Here is a 14,405-nt window from a genome sequence, read left to right as displayed (position 1 = left end):
GTCCTTCGAATTCCAACATTGCTCCGTAGTGTGGCCCCTTCCTTGATGGTACTTGCAATGGGCATTGGGATTCCATTTGGCGCTCCTTTCTTCAGGTTTTGGCTCTGGAAATGGACCAATAGGTGTGATCAAGCCTTGACTGTAAAGGCGATCAAATGCCGCATCATAAGTCATTCCTAAAGTAGTGTAAGTTCTTTTCTTCTTGGGTAATGGAGCATCAACAGTTAACACTTCGTTGAGATCAACAAGATATAAAGAATGTTGGTAGTATTTTCGTGCTTAGAAGACGAAGAAGGATGGTCGTTCTTCTTGTTTTTCCAAGTGTTATTATTGTTACTACAAGCAGTTTTTATTAGCTCATCCTCGATATTGATGCCGATGTGGTATACAGCTTCGAAAGTGTTCAGTGTAAGAAATTTGAGATGTTTGCTATATTTGTGAGTCATATTTTGAATAAAGAGGCAAACCATCTCTCTTTCTTTTGGAGGATCCACCAAGAGTGAAGCCGTTTCCCTCCACCTGTTCAGATAAACGGTGAAGCCTTCATTCTCTTTCTGTTTGAGAATGGAGAGTTCACGTTCAGAAGTTTTAGTTTGAATGTTACACTTGTAACAATTCATGAAACTGTAAGTGACATCTTGCCAAGTCGCAGTACGCTTGGCATCTAGGTTATAAAACCATTGTTGGCAAGCATGTTCTAAAGAGAGAGGGAACACCGTAGGGAAGAGTGTTACGTCCAATCCCTTAAGAGCCATAGCTGCAGAGAACGCCTTCAAATGGAATATTGGATTGTCAGTAGGCTTGAACTTTGGAATATCAGCAGTAGATAACTTTTCAGGGAGCCTGTCTTTCACATCCAAAGGAGTGGGAGGCCGTTCCACATAGGTGAAATCCTCATAAATCTTGCTCATTTGCTCTTTGATCTTGTCCATTGCAGCCGCACTAACATTGTTTTGCTCTACCGTGTTGACTCTGGTAGTGAGTGCTTGCAACAATGTAGACATTGTTTCAATGGACTTGTTAATGCTCTGAATATCTTCCTTAGTGGCCATTGGGAAAAACTGAAAGTAGTTTGAAGGTGATGAGTGATGTGGAGATGGTGAATTTCTCTTTAAAGCCTAAGAGGTTGATGCAGTAACGACTCGTACCGTACCAATCTACCCCTGCTCCTTGACCAAGTACTGTGAAATGAAATAAATTCACTTAATTATTTGACTCATTGCTCAAGATTGGAAAGGAAGGAAAAAATAGACATTTGAAAACAGGTGAGAAAACTCCACTCATTTTTTTTATTATGACGAAATAAAAGGTTGCATGAACCTAGTATACTATCATAAACGACCTGGTGCACAACTCGAGTCGGAACATAAAGAAAGTGTGTGGACTATACTTGACTCGTGAGTGATTAAGTGATGTTATAGGACTCGTGGTATGATCGTACGTCTAGACATGTGAACAGTAACCAAAATGACTGACATGTGGACCAAAATTAGCACGAAAGAGCAAAATAGGGGCTGACTGGACTTAAACTTGGGCACCGTCTCGTGGCGCAACTGTCGTGTCACGGCAAACCTGCACCGTTGCGCGGTACAGGCCGCCGTGACACGGTACTGATTGCCGTGACACGACGTTTTTTTCCGTGTCACGGTAATCAGTTCCATATTGTTTTTTTTTTGTTTTATCAATTTTAGAGTTTGCGCTAATTACTAAGTGAGTACGGTCCATTGGCAGTCGTTAGTCATAAAATAATCCACCATAGACAAAGAAAGATTGTTAAGGTTAGGATCAAAACGATCAAATATGCACACATAGAACATGTAGGCACAATGATGCAAAGAAGAGTTAGCAACCTAAGGTCAAGTTCTATGTTCGACTATAGTCAGGTTTATTTGGTGTCTATAGGGTACCATGGTTTAGATTTTGGACGCGTTAGCAAGGCAGCCTCCCTTGAGGGTGTATGCCCACGGGCGGCTCCGCGAGTTCGAGATGAAATCAAACTAGACTCCAAGGTTTGGGTGGATTTAATAACTTGGATGAACCCTTATTTCCATGAGCGTTTTGGGGTTGATAGAGCTTAAATCCCTCGGGGCTAAGACGGTATGTAGAACACACATGTTTTTTCAGAAAAATCGAAGGAAGGTGACTGTGAGAAGAGAAATAAAGCCACTGTAATGATTTCAGGACTTTTGTGACACGGCCGAATCCACCGTGTCACGGTGCTGGACACCGCATCACGGTGCCCTGCGCCGTGACACAGAAAGCTCTGCCGTGGCGACAGTTCGGAAATCTGACAAGTGCCCCTATTTTCTTCGTTCACGACCAGGTTATCCAATTTTTCCTACGGGACATTCCTGAAATACGACGTTAAAACGTCTATGCATATGAAAAAATGCCAATTTAATCATGGGATTATTTTCAAGAAGCTTTCAAGTCTCATCCCCTCATCTTAATTAAGTACCGATCACTCAAATCAATAAATAACCAAGAATCCTCCCTAGTGGAGTCGCCAAATTGTAGGCGTCGTTTGAAGTGCGCCTACGTTAAAGCATGTTGTGAATATACTTGGCACTCATAGGAAGTGGGAATTGACATAATACGATTAGGGACAAATAAAGTAGGGAGCCGCCAACAAGTTTTTAAGGAACTTGTAAACCGTTCACGGATCATAAAAGGCAACCACGAATAAAGGGACAACGATAGGCAACAACGATTGACCCGTGAAGGTTACACCCCATTCATAATCCATGAGATTACTAACACCATATGATTCGGAACCACGAAAGGAGGATCGGGGATGATGGTACGAAGTGAGTCATGGAGTCACATTCGCCCGTATTGGCCTCTACTCGATTCTTATAGTGAAAAGTGTTTCCTGCGATTTCAAAGGCATGCAAACAAAGATTCAATTTGCTCCAAACTATTATTATGCTAAATTGGTTTAATTTTAATGCAACATATAATTCTAAAATATTTGTGACCACTTGATTAAACAACAAGATTAAAAAGGAACCAAAACCGGTCATCCAAATTATCTTATTAGGCGTGATTTTCAATTACATATTCCCTTTAAACATGCAATACGGTGATCAATAAATATTATAAAATAAGCATTAATATTGGAAGCAATTTAACAATAATAGCGTTAGTCAAATCAAATAATAATAATCATGATACTAGCAATATAAAATAAAATAAGAGTAATTAAATAATTAATTACTCACATTCCGCTCGTTCCATAAAATTGCTACATCATGAATAAATTGTTAGTAACTTCAATAAAAAAATAATAAATCAAATTGAAACAATTAAATTAAATAAATGTAGATTTTATTTGGTACAAACCCTCAGTTATTAGTACCTTTCACACCTTGGTTTAAGAACGGAAACTCGAGTTCAGTATAGACTCCTTGGAGTGCTTAAGGAAAGAATGGTGTAATTAGAAATATAGGTTTGAGGCTTAGAATATGAGAGAGAGAGAACATAATGATTTTTTTTTGTGTAAAAGAGAGAAAGAGAAAAGGATTTGATGCCCCGAGCTACAGAAAAGGGGGTCCTATTTATAGGGAAAATGAGCAAAGGAAACACATGGAACCCTAAAAAATAACACCGCGACACAGCAGAAAACACCGTGACACGGTGCTAGGCATCGTCAGACGGGGCACACTCCCGTGACGCGGGACATATTTGACCTACGGGAAGTGAAAATGCATGAAGGGTTTACGCGAAAAAGACACTAGAAAATTCCGTGACACGACAGACATAGTGTGACACGGTAAAGTACATCGTGTCACGGTATGGGAAAACGCGGAAATTACATGGAAAAAAGCACCGTGACACGGTGAGAAATACCGTGTTACGGCAGCAGGTACTATGTCACAACAACAGGTACCGTGCCACTGTTGAATTTGACGCAAAAAAGCTTCAAAAATAGAACCGTGACACGATGTACAGTACCGTTTCACGGCACCAGGCACCGTACCACGTCATCAGGCGCCGTGACACGGTGCTTTTGCACTGTGCGCGGTAATTCCAGTTTTTCACACATTTTTAAAATTGCGATAAATTTTGATTCGTAACTCGGAATAAGGCATATAATATATCATTGGAAAGCTTATCAAGTCTTTTTTCCAACCCAATTTGAATCAGGTCAAAAGAGTTTTTAGAGTTTAAAATATGGCCGTTTTAGTAGAAGGGTGTCGGTTTTGGGACAAGTTTAGTGTTTTGCTCATATCTTTTTCGTTATAGCTCGGAATTGGGCTTATGATATATGGTTGGAAACCTTTTTTCAAGGCCTATCAAATCAAATAATAATTGGATCAAAACTATATATCCATAAAATCAGTTCAGCTCGGTTTTGTGATGTGGATACGAAAAGTGGAAAATAGATTATGGTTTAGGGAAATGAGCTAGAAATTGGATTGGTTCGTAAAATATATTGGATAGAACATGGATTTAAGCACTCCAAAGATTAAATACTCAACCCGAACAATAATGGTGGTGAAAGGTGTTCATCATCGGGTTTGGTTTTGGGGAGACATTTTTAGGTGTCTACAGAGGTTTATGTGTTTTCCTAAAACTCATTGGCGGCTCCTACTTGTTTCTCACTAAAAAGCCTGATGAGAGTATCATTTCTAATTTGAGGTCTCCCAAGCAGTTAGGAATTCAAATCCTAATACATCCTAACAAGTATAAAGTCCTAAGCTTTTAAAGGGTCATGGGCATCTAAGTAGAAGGATCCCCTACGATGGGAACACCCTCCTTACAGTGGCGACTAAAATACTCGAAAAATAGTATAAATTTTTCACTCTTTGCCTCAAATTGGGGGCTTAAAAAATCCAGGACATCCCCACTTCTCTCTATTTTCAAATTTGAACACGCTATTTATGCTACGAGATCAATGTCATGCAAAGCTTATGTCGAACCATCTTAATAACTTCAAATGACAAAGAGAAGAATACCAATTCCTATTAGTTGACCAAGATAATTAATTATGTTACTTGATCAAATAATTTGTGATAAACATATGCAATATTCAACAAATTGAAAAAACAAGTCTTGGGGCTTTAAATAAACATGAGAAACATCCCCTATCATATGTATACATGAATTCCAAAATCCACCTAAGTCTACACTTAGGGGCTTCAAATTAAAATTATAGGTCTCACCTTAACTTTCATTTTAAAACGAGACTATATTTTGGAAAGTGATTTGAATGATGTAATAAATTATTCTAACACTTCACCAAACCTAGGTTTGATAAACGTTCATTTCAAACTACGGTGCTTATTTAATTAAAAGAACTTCACTTTCAATTAGCAAAATATGACAATGATGTCAAACAGAAACACATAAACAAAATCAGATATACGAAAGTTTGCTCACATTTTCATATTTTTGTTGAAATAAGATGCAAATTCCAACTTATCTTCATCAATCTTGGCCAAAAAAGTCAGACTCAATTATGAGCTAGACTTTTCTTTCCATCTTGGGTCCAATTTTGAAAATAATATAATTATTGAACCCCTTTTCAAATTTTGAATTCTATATCGAAACAAAATATTTCTAACAAAAATAGTATTCAAAATTTCCTTTCTGGATTTTTGTTTTCCCAAATAAATAAATTTTCAGATTCTCAATAACCGTTTGGATAATACATGTATATACATAAATATTTTCAAAAGGAATGATTTAAGATTCGACTTCTTCTTGACTCGAACTTGTTCTCGCTTAGTTCTCCTGCGAATATTGGCTAAGGGATGGTAAACAAACCACCAACAAAACCAAAATCAAAGATTGATAAGAACAAAGAAAATATTTAATGTTCTAAATCAACTTTGAGAATAAAATCATCGCAATGATCTTTACAACCGTTTATTTATTTATTAATTTTTTTTTACAAGAATATTTACAACCGTTTAGACATTAGGTAAGATAACTAAACCTTAAACACAATTGTTTTGGTTTATAAACATGCAAAGAACTAACTTGCTTTCTTGAACATGACTTTAACTAAATGTGAAAGCCATGTCATTGTCCTAAATAACTCAAAACAAAAATAGGACATATACATAGGTCCATCTCAGTATAACATGAATGGCCTAAACAATAGCAAGTCATTAGAACCACCCCAAATTGGGGGCTCCAAGACTTGTGAAATAGCAAGAATGCGCATAACCCGACACATGGGGGCTACAATATCCACACAAAAAAAAAAAAAAAAAAAAAGAAAGATATATTCATGGCATTCGAGCTACTTTCGGGAATCGCCTAAGCTACAAATGGTTTACGTAAATCTCGAGCCTTACAATTTTCAAATGCATCACATTGATTTAATAATCATTTTGTTCCTTTGAAAACTAAGGTTGCAACTGAACTTGGCCATTAAACAGGTTACATATTCGAGCCATTTTCAAGTTCAACTTCAAAAACTAATCTTAGTGCATAATTGTTGTTTCGATACTTCAATTTACTCTAAAGGTTAAAGAGTATGACTAGTATAGAGCAAAGAAACAAAATCATGACACATAAAAAAATACTTGCTCATATAAAAGTTTAGTACTCAATCATTCATCATGAAAATTGTATCAAGACACTTTATTAACATAAGACAAATACTTTCATGAGTTAGAATGTAAATAAAAGACTCCAAAATTCTAAATTAAGGAGTCTTCATTTAAAATTATTCTCCATTGTTGCACACATTGGAATTTCGCAAGGAGGATAACATCTAATTTCTCGAGCTTCAAAACAATGACAAATTTTGAACTCAAAAGAAAGAATTCAAAAGTAGCAAGAATAGACGAAAAAATTGAACAACATTTCATTTTTCCTCACTTGTTCTAATGAATGACCAATATTACTAGACTTAGCAAATTTCCTTTGTTAAAACTATGAATGGTCAAAAACGATATAAATACACCAGTTTAATTGTTTCCAAGATCCTAGTTGTTATCATAATAAGAAGAAACACAGGATTTTTAGACCCATTTCAAGCAACATGAAAGGGTCTAATTATTAACAACAAGCAAATCATCGAAGTCACCCCAACACTGGGGGCTACAACATTCGAAAATATAAAAAGGCGGCTTACGAACCCGAAATATAACCAAGCTACACTAGTTTGATGATCTCTTCAAGAATTTCCTAAACTAACTAGTTTTGTGCAAATCTTGAAATCACATTTTTGTAAGTGAACAATAATAACCATCGGTTATTTATGTCATTGATAAAGCCAATTTTGCAAGTTATGCATGAAAAAAATAAACATGAGTCACAAGAACAAATTCATGCTATTATCAAAGTTCAAAATTTCATTTATAATTTTAATGCATAATTGTTGTTCTAAACACTTCAATTTACATTAAAATTAACAAGTATAGTCTATGTGAGCAAAAAAAAGAAATAAAGTTTAAGCACAAATGTAAAATTAGAATGAACAAAAAAAACACATATATGCTTGACATGCTCATACGGGATCAATACTTTACAACTTCGCATGAAATTTGTTGCAATATATTTCTTAAAACAACGACAAACAAACAAATTCATGAAAACAAGTCGAATCGAAAACCCCAACTCCAAGTTAGGAATCTTCATTCATTCGATTTCTCCATTTTTTTGACCAAGATCATAGTCTGGTAAAATAAAAGGAGCAAGATTTACTTTCCTTAGCTTTAAATGACAACCAAAAAATGGGAAGAGATCAAAATTAGAGAAAGAGGAGAAGAAGAAAGTGAGTTGCATATCGCGTTTCTCCAACTCATTTACTAATTCAAATGTTGTGCGCAACTCATCAAGTTGCGCGTGGCATCCCAGCGCAACCTAGTTTCTTGCACACGCCTGACCAGCACGACTTACTATGTTGCTCCCAGACACTGGTCACTTAAAAGACCAATACTCAGATTTCGATCCGTTTTGAATTTTTCCCAACAGTTTTGTACATTATTTGACGTAATAACGGGCGAATTATCAAAATCTTTTAGAATTGCTTTGCATCCATTAGTTCCTTTTCTTCTTTGATAGTTTTTGGCATCATCCTGCATGCAAACTGTGCTTTGTGCCTTCCCTATGCATACGTTTTGGACGTTTTTCGTAAGAGTGTCTTAAGACGTTCCATAGTGGTGCTTTACATAAAAGCTCCCATAGACAGGTTTGTCATTTAACTGTATTGACGTTATAAATGTCCAGATTTTCTTCTTTTTTCACGTCCACGGCAAAAAGGAAGGCGTCATCATGCAGCGTAAAAATGCAAGGCGTTATCATACAGCGTAAAATTGTGTGGCATAGGCGTTGCGTAAAATTTCACTTCTTCCTCAGCTTTGCGAGATCTACCTCTCGGAACTAATAGGTAGAGAATTAACTAACTTTAGGCGTTAGCTCACGAGTGGATAGGCACGCCGAACCATTCAGGAATAGACACTTCTTGATTGGAAGCAAATACGGTAGTTAGTGAGCTTACTAGCTTACCGGACAGTTAGTGTGTCGTCCACCCCCTGTATAAAGAACAACAAGACAATGTCACACCTATGTAGTCACGTGCCCCCAGTCTAGAGACACGTGTACTCATCTTGTGGACAAAACTGCTGAGAGAGTTGCTAATTTTCTTCTTTCTCACTGGATTTGGATACATGCCTCCAGTCCTGAGACATATATTTCTATCTTGTAGACATCGAGTATTGCGTTTTGACAAGCGAATTGTCAAGAACTTTATTCCGGCTGCGAAAGCCGACACGTTTAGGCTGCGAAAGCCGAAACATTCTCTTATCATCTTTTTAAACTTGTTAAAATTAGGCTAAAGTTTCAATGATATATCTAGGGACTTTAGACCAACGATGACATGATTGGGAGGGCATCATCCCCTTTTAATCCCTTTTAAACCGATTTCTTCTCATGACATGACATCACTTAGAACACATTTACTTGTGAAAGTTTTCTACACTTGCAAAGGATAGATCAATCTAGATTCTTTAGCGCAATAAGACTAGAAAATACTTTTTCCTGCCTTCATAGCTACCTGTCTCGAACACTTAGTGACGAGGGGAAAACTAGGTCGTTATCTAATATTCCCTCTGTCAAACTAAATTTATAAACACTTAACAAACCTAAATACGGGTATAGAGGCAAGTCAAGGGTCGAACCCAAAGGAACGGTAATGTTCAAGCACTTTCAATTATGCGCCTAAGCTAGGTCGAAGACGAAGGTAAGAGAGAATACTAACAACTAACAAAACAAGTAACCAAGGAAATAAAACACTAGGAACGGGGATCAACAAGTAATCATGTCAATTGCAACAACTTGGGAAAAGCATGCCAATCAAAGGTTGTGAGGACTAAGTGATAAGAGCAATCAATAGGAATCAAAGAGCTATCTCCTAATTGTTAAGCTAGGGTTCACTATGAATAACAAACTAAGAGAATCACAATCAAAACCAATCGATAATTGCAATTCCTAAATCAATTGTTCATGTCATTAGCAATTACAATGCAATCTAGCATAATTCTCAAGGCCAAATTGAATTACACACATGCAAACCTTCACTAATCACTTTAATCTCAACAATTAATCAACACAATTCCAAAATTAATCACAATTAATCAATCATACAAGTTTCACCCAATTCCTAGCCAACAACTACTCAAACAACATCATCAAATCAACTATCAACTATAGAGAACAAGAATCAACAAAATATCAAGAACAATTACTCTAATCAAACATCAAATATCAAAATCAAACCAAACAAACATCAAATTAAACAAAGCAATTGAATGAGATAGAGTTTAGAAATGCTCATTGATAATTAAGAAGATCTCCAACACAATTGTCACACTTGCATCTTCAATCTCTCAATCACCATTGAAATTCCTCACTTTCTCTCTCTAAAACTACTCCTAATCTAGCCTAATATAGAGAGAGAAGCTCTCAACCTAAGAGAGAGAAAACTATTCTAAAACTAAAGAATTACATGAATGAAGAATAAAGGAAACCAAAAACTATATAAACAAAAGGAGAAAAGAAGCTTAAAATCGTAAAAGACCCGAAAACCCGCGCCCGCGGAGGGGAACGGACACCCTGATAGCCGCGCCCTCGGGGAGCCCTCGGGACAACCGCGGGTGCTTACTGCCCAAATACGGCAGTTTTGGAGCTGCAGCAACCCCGCGCCCGCGGGTACTGTAGCCGGGCCCGCGGCAGTTTTCCAGGGCCAACTTCAGAAGGCTGTAACTTCCGATCTAAGAATCGTATGAAGGCGTGCGACCTATCATTGGAAAGCTCTTCAAGTCTAGTTTCCAAACCAACTTGAATCACCCTAATCCGATTTATATAACTTGATATATGACTAAAACAATGCACAAAGGTCCTATTTGATACTTTGCAATCCTTCGTTTTCCTTTGTTTCAAACTCAAATTCAATTCTGAAAAGTGCATATTGATCCTAGTGGGTGCTATTTTCAATTCCCATGCATATAGCCCGCGACGTACCTATAAAACAAGACAAAGAAACGGAGAAGCGAGAGAAATAGCCGAGAAATTAATAAAATGATAAGTTGGCCATTAAAAGCATGCATTTCTCTAAACTAACACAAAAACACGCGAATCGAGCATTATTCTCTAAAAACACGACATAAACGACTACAAAGGAGCATAGAAATATAAAGAAAACATATCCTAAAGGTGCCATAAATGGCACGGATCAAATTCCCCCAAGCTAAACTTTTGCTCGTCCTCGAGCAAAACAAAATCCAACCCAAGGGAAAAAATGATGACATTATTCAAGCAAAGAAAGAAACGAGAAAACTAGAGAAGATGGGAATATACACTGACTCACTTTCGTAGGAATCACGGTCAATTTTAGCAACTAAAGACAAGCCATTTAAACCCCTAGATCGCCCTAGAGGACGAGTGATGCTCTCGTAAGGGTATCCTAAGAGTTTACCCATAACTCTCATAATAATACAAACAAGGCAAAGCATGAAAAAGAAAACAAAATACAAGAAAAGCAAACAAATGTTCATGAAAGGACTTTTGCAAATGTACAAGCACAATGAATGCAAATCTTTCTAAACAAGTAAGGGAGTGCACGCTATAAGATACCTAAGGTTGATTGAAACATAAAAATGCTAAGCTTAGGAACTAGTTATCACACTCCACTTTCATCCCAAACGGTCTTACCGCGTTCCCCCTACTAATCTCATATCTCCCCATAGTAAGCATCTCATAGATTCCGCGAAGGAACCGGAAAAAGATCAAATTTTTGGGCTACTCGACATTTTGACTTCGCATCCCCTTTCCTTAGGCAATGACCCATGATTCCCTCCCCCGAATAGTGACTCAACTTTCTAGGTCGAAAGGTCTTTCCCCAAGGTTGTAACATAAGGCATAAAGGGTGAAGGTAGGCGAAAATTTAAAATTTGGAGGTTTTCCTAAAAAGTGAAGCAAAAGGGTGATCAATCCTTAACAACACGATCAAGAAATCACCAAGCAAAAGCAACACCCCCAAGCTTATTTGAAGCTATACTCACAAGAAATATATACAAAAAGCGTAAACGCTTCTCCCCCAAGCTTAAATGAAGCATTGTCCTCAATGCTTAGAAGGAGAAAAGAATACATCAAAATATTTTTGAATTTTCACTTTTTTCAAAAAAAAATTTCTTTTTTTTTTTACTTAAACTTGCAATGTCCTCGCCTTTTGCTAAATTCGGACGGCTTTTTCTATAATGCAATTTATTAGTCCATGCCTTTTATGATTAAGGACGGCTTTTACTCAAACACTTTCCATTATTCACAAAGAAGACTTAATCACAAACTAGCACTCATAAAAACCAAATTTCCAACTTATCCACCACAAACTCCATCATACGTGATCAATCTTCACAAAAAACCAAGAATAGAAAGAAAATGAAACAAAAGGCCAAAGAACTAAAGATGTGGCTTGAAAAGAAGGTATAAGGCTCAAATGGTTGCAAGAAGGCAAATGGAAACCCAAAAAAAATATGAATCAAACTAACCTAAAAATGAAAAATACCACCCCGAAAAAGGTGCCTTTGTCCTCCCTAGATAGCTCGGTCTCGGGTTTAAGAATCATACATCAAGCTTTATAGATTAGGCTTGCAAAGTCAAGGACCCCATACCGCTCATGCAACAATATGATGAAAGCTTGAACAAATATAAATCTCACATGGTTGTAGCAAAAACTCACTAAGGTTGTCAAATCGAAGATAGGGAGCAACTACCAAACATGCCACAAACAAGTAGAATCCGGTTTCATGATCCCCCTAGTTCTAGACAACTACCTTAGCATGCTTTATCCTAGAATCAACCAAACGTATCTCAAACCGTGCACACCACTACCATTTAGGAAGAAAAACATTCAAGTATACAAGTCCAAATGTTATTATGTCCAAAGCAATAACAAAACAAAACACAATGCAATTTTGCCTTGATAGAAACAAAAATCTTTTTGGAGTTTTTCAAAATATGAGAACATGGAAAAGCATATACAAAGGTGCATGACATATATGAATCAACATTCCACCAAACATGATAGAATACCCTCCCCCAAGCATGAATGAGACAACATGCTCAAACATAAATCAAATATTCCACGGGAGGGGAAAAACAAGGAGATTAATCCAATCAAACCAACATATGTCCAACAAGTCATCATCCACTAGAGAAAGAACAAGGAAGGATATTACCGGATATTAGGTGGGTGTAAATACCCGCAAATGACCCAATTTTAACCTTTCAAAGCTAACAACCTCTAATATTGAATCTTGCCTTCTATATGTTAGCAAATTTGGTGCCAATCTTCCTTGATTCTTGATCCAAATAGAAGCACCAAAGTATATCAAGTCATGTACCTAGCAAAAGGAACACAAACATTTCCATGAGATAAAATCTATTTTAAAAAGAAAAGAAAATGAAAGCAATAAAACACGGGTTACTTCCCGAGAAAGGCTTGCTTAAGGTCCAAGCTTGACCGCTCTAGAAAATAATAATTCAACGCGCGCAAGAGCTTGTCAAATGCACTACTACACATTTCATAGGAGAGAAGGTAGGCAAATGACGCGAAGAGTACGTGCAACAAGGATAGTGCACGCAAATGAGGAGAGAGATGCCAAGAAAAGGAAGAGGAAGAATCAAAAGAAAATTCAACAAAATATGAAGAAAAAGAAAAAGAAGAACAAGAAGAAAAAGAAGGCAAACTCTCCTCAAAATATTTTTGGGTGGCAACATCACCCTTTTCCTCAATTTGGGACGAATGAGCTTCATACAAATCATCATAGACAAAAGGGTCCCCAATAGGCTCATTGACAAAATAAGGGAGGGAAATAGGAGTGTAAGGGATATGGTTGAATCTTCTTGAAAAAGGGGTATGAGAAAAGAGAAAAGGGGCTATGGTCTCACAAATGAGCTTTTTCTCACCACCATGCCTCAAATCACCAATAAGAGCATGGAAATCAATCATAGATTCCTCAAAAGAAGAACACTCATGAGATCCATCTCCCTCAAACATCCAACCTCCAAGAGGAACAACATAATCCCCTCCATCACAACTATGAACAACAACTCCCTCAACAACTTTAAAGCCTAAGGTCTCAAAACCATGCATGAATGGATGCAAATTCATTTCAAACTCATCTCTCTCCCATGAAGCATCCTCAATGAACTCATTTAAAAGACTATGGGTTTTCTTTTGACTCTAAAAGAATGCATTGGTCATAACCTCAATCGAGTCGAAATACTCATGGATAGAAGAGTCACAAACATGCACATGAGACTCATCAAGATGGGAAAGAGGGTTAGAAATTTCAATATCAACACTCTCTTCATTCTCAACTCCTTCACCATCACTCAAATGCTCACCAATGGGATCCTCACACTCTCTTGGTTGCTCAAAATCATCATCATCATCCTCAACACACACATTAAATTGGGATTTATCACAAACAAGCATCAAGGATGACAATTGGCTTTCTAACTCTTCTCCTCTTCTCTTTTCCTCCTCAATACGCTCCTCATTCTTTTTCATTATCTCTAATTGACCTCTCAAAGAATTAAGAATCATCTCCTTACTAGGCCCAAACTCATTATCAAGCTCAATGCGCCTAATTTGAGACTCAAATGTATCAACAAGAGATTCAAAAGATGTAGAAGGTTGAGGCTCAACAAGAGAAGAAGAAGTACAACAAATATTGGAAGAATCAACATTAAGATCATGAGCATATACATCACATTGGGGAGTGGGGGCACAATTTATAACATGAGATTCATCATTAAGGGAATGAAGCACATCACAAGAAGGCATGGTAAATAATGAAGAATATTGAAACACACCATTAGCATCAACTTGAGCTTGCACTTCATTATCATGAACAAAAGGAGAAATAAGGTTGAAATCATGT

The sequence above is a fragment of the Chenopodium album genome, chromosome 9, assembly GCF_948465745.1.
Source record: "Chenopodium album chromosome 9, dcCheAlbu1.1, whole genome shotgun sequence".
NCBI lineage: Eukaryota > Viridiplantae > Streptophyta > Magnoliopsida > Caryophyllales > Amaranthaceae > Chenopodium > Chenopodium album.
Note: the sequence above shows the minus strand (reverse complement) of the source record.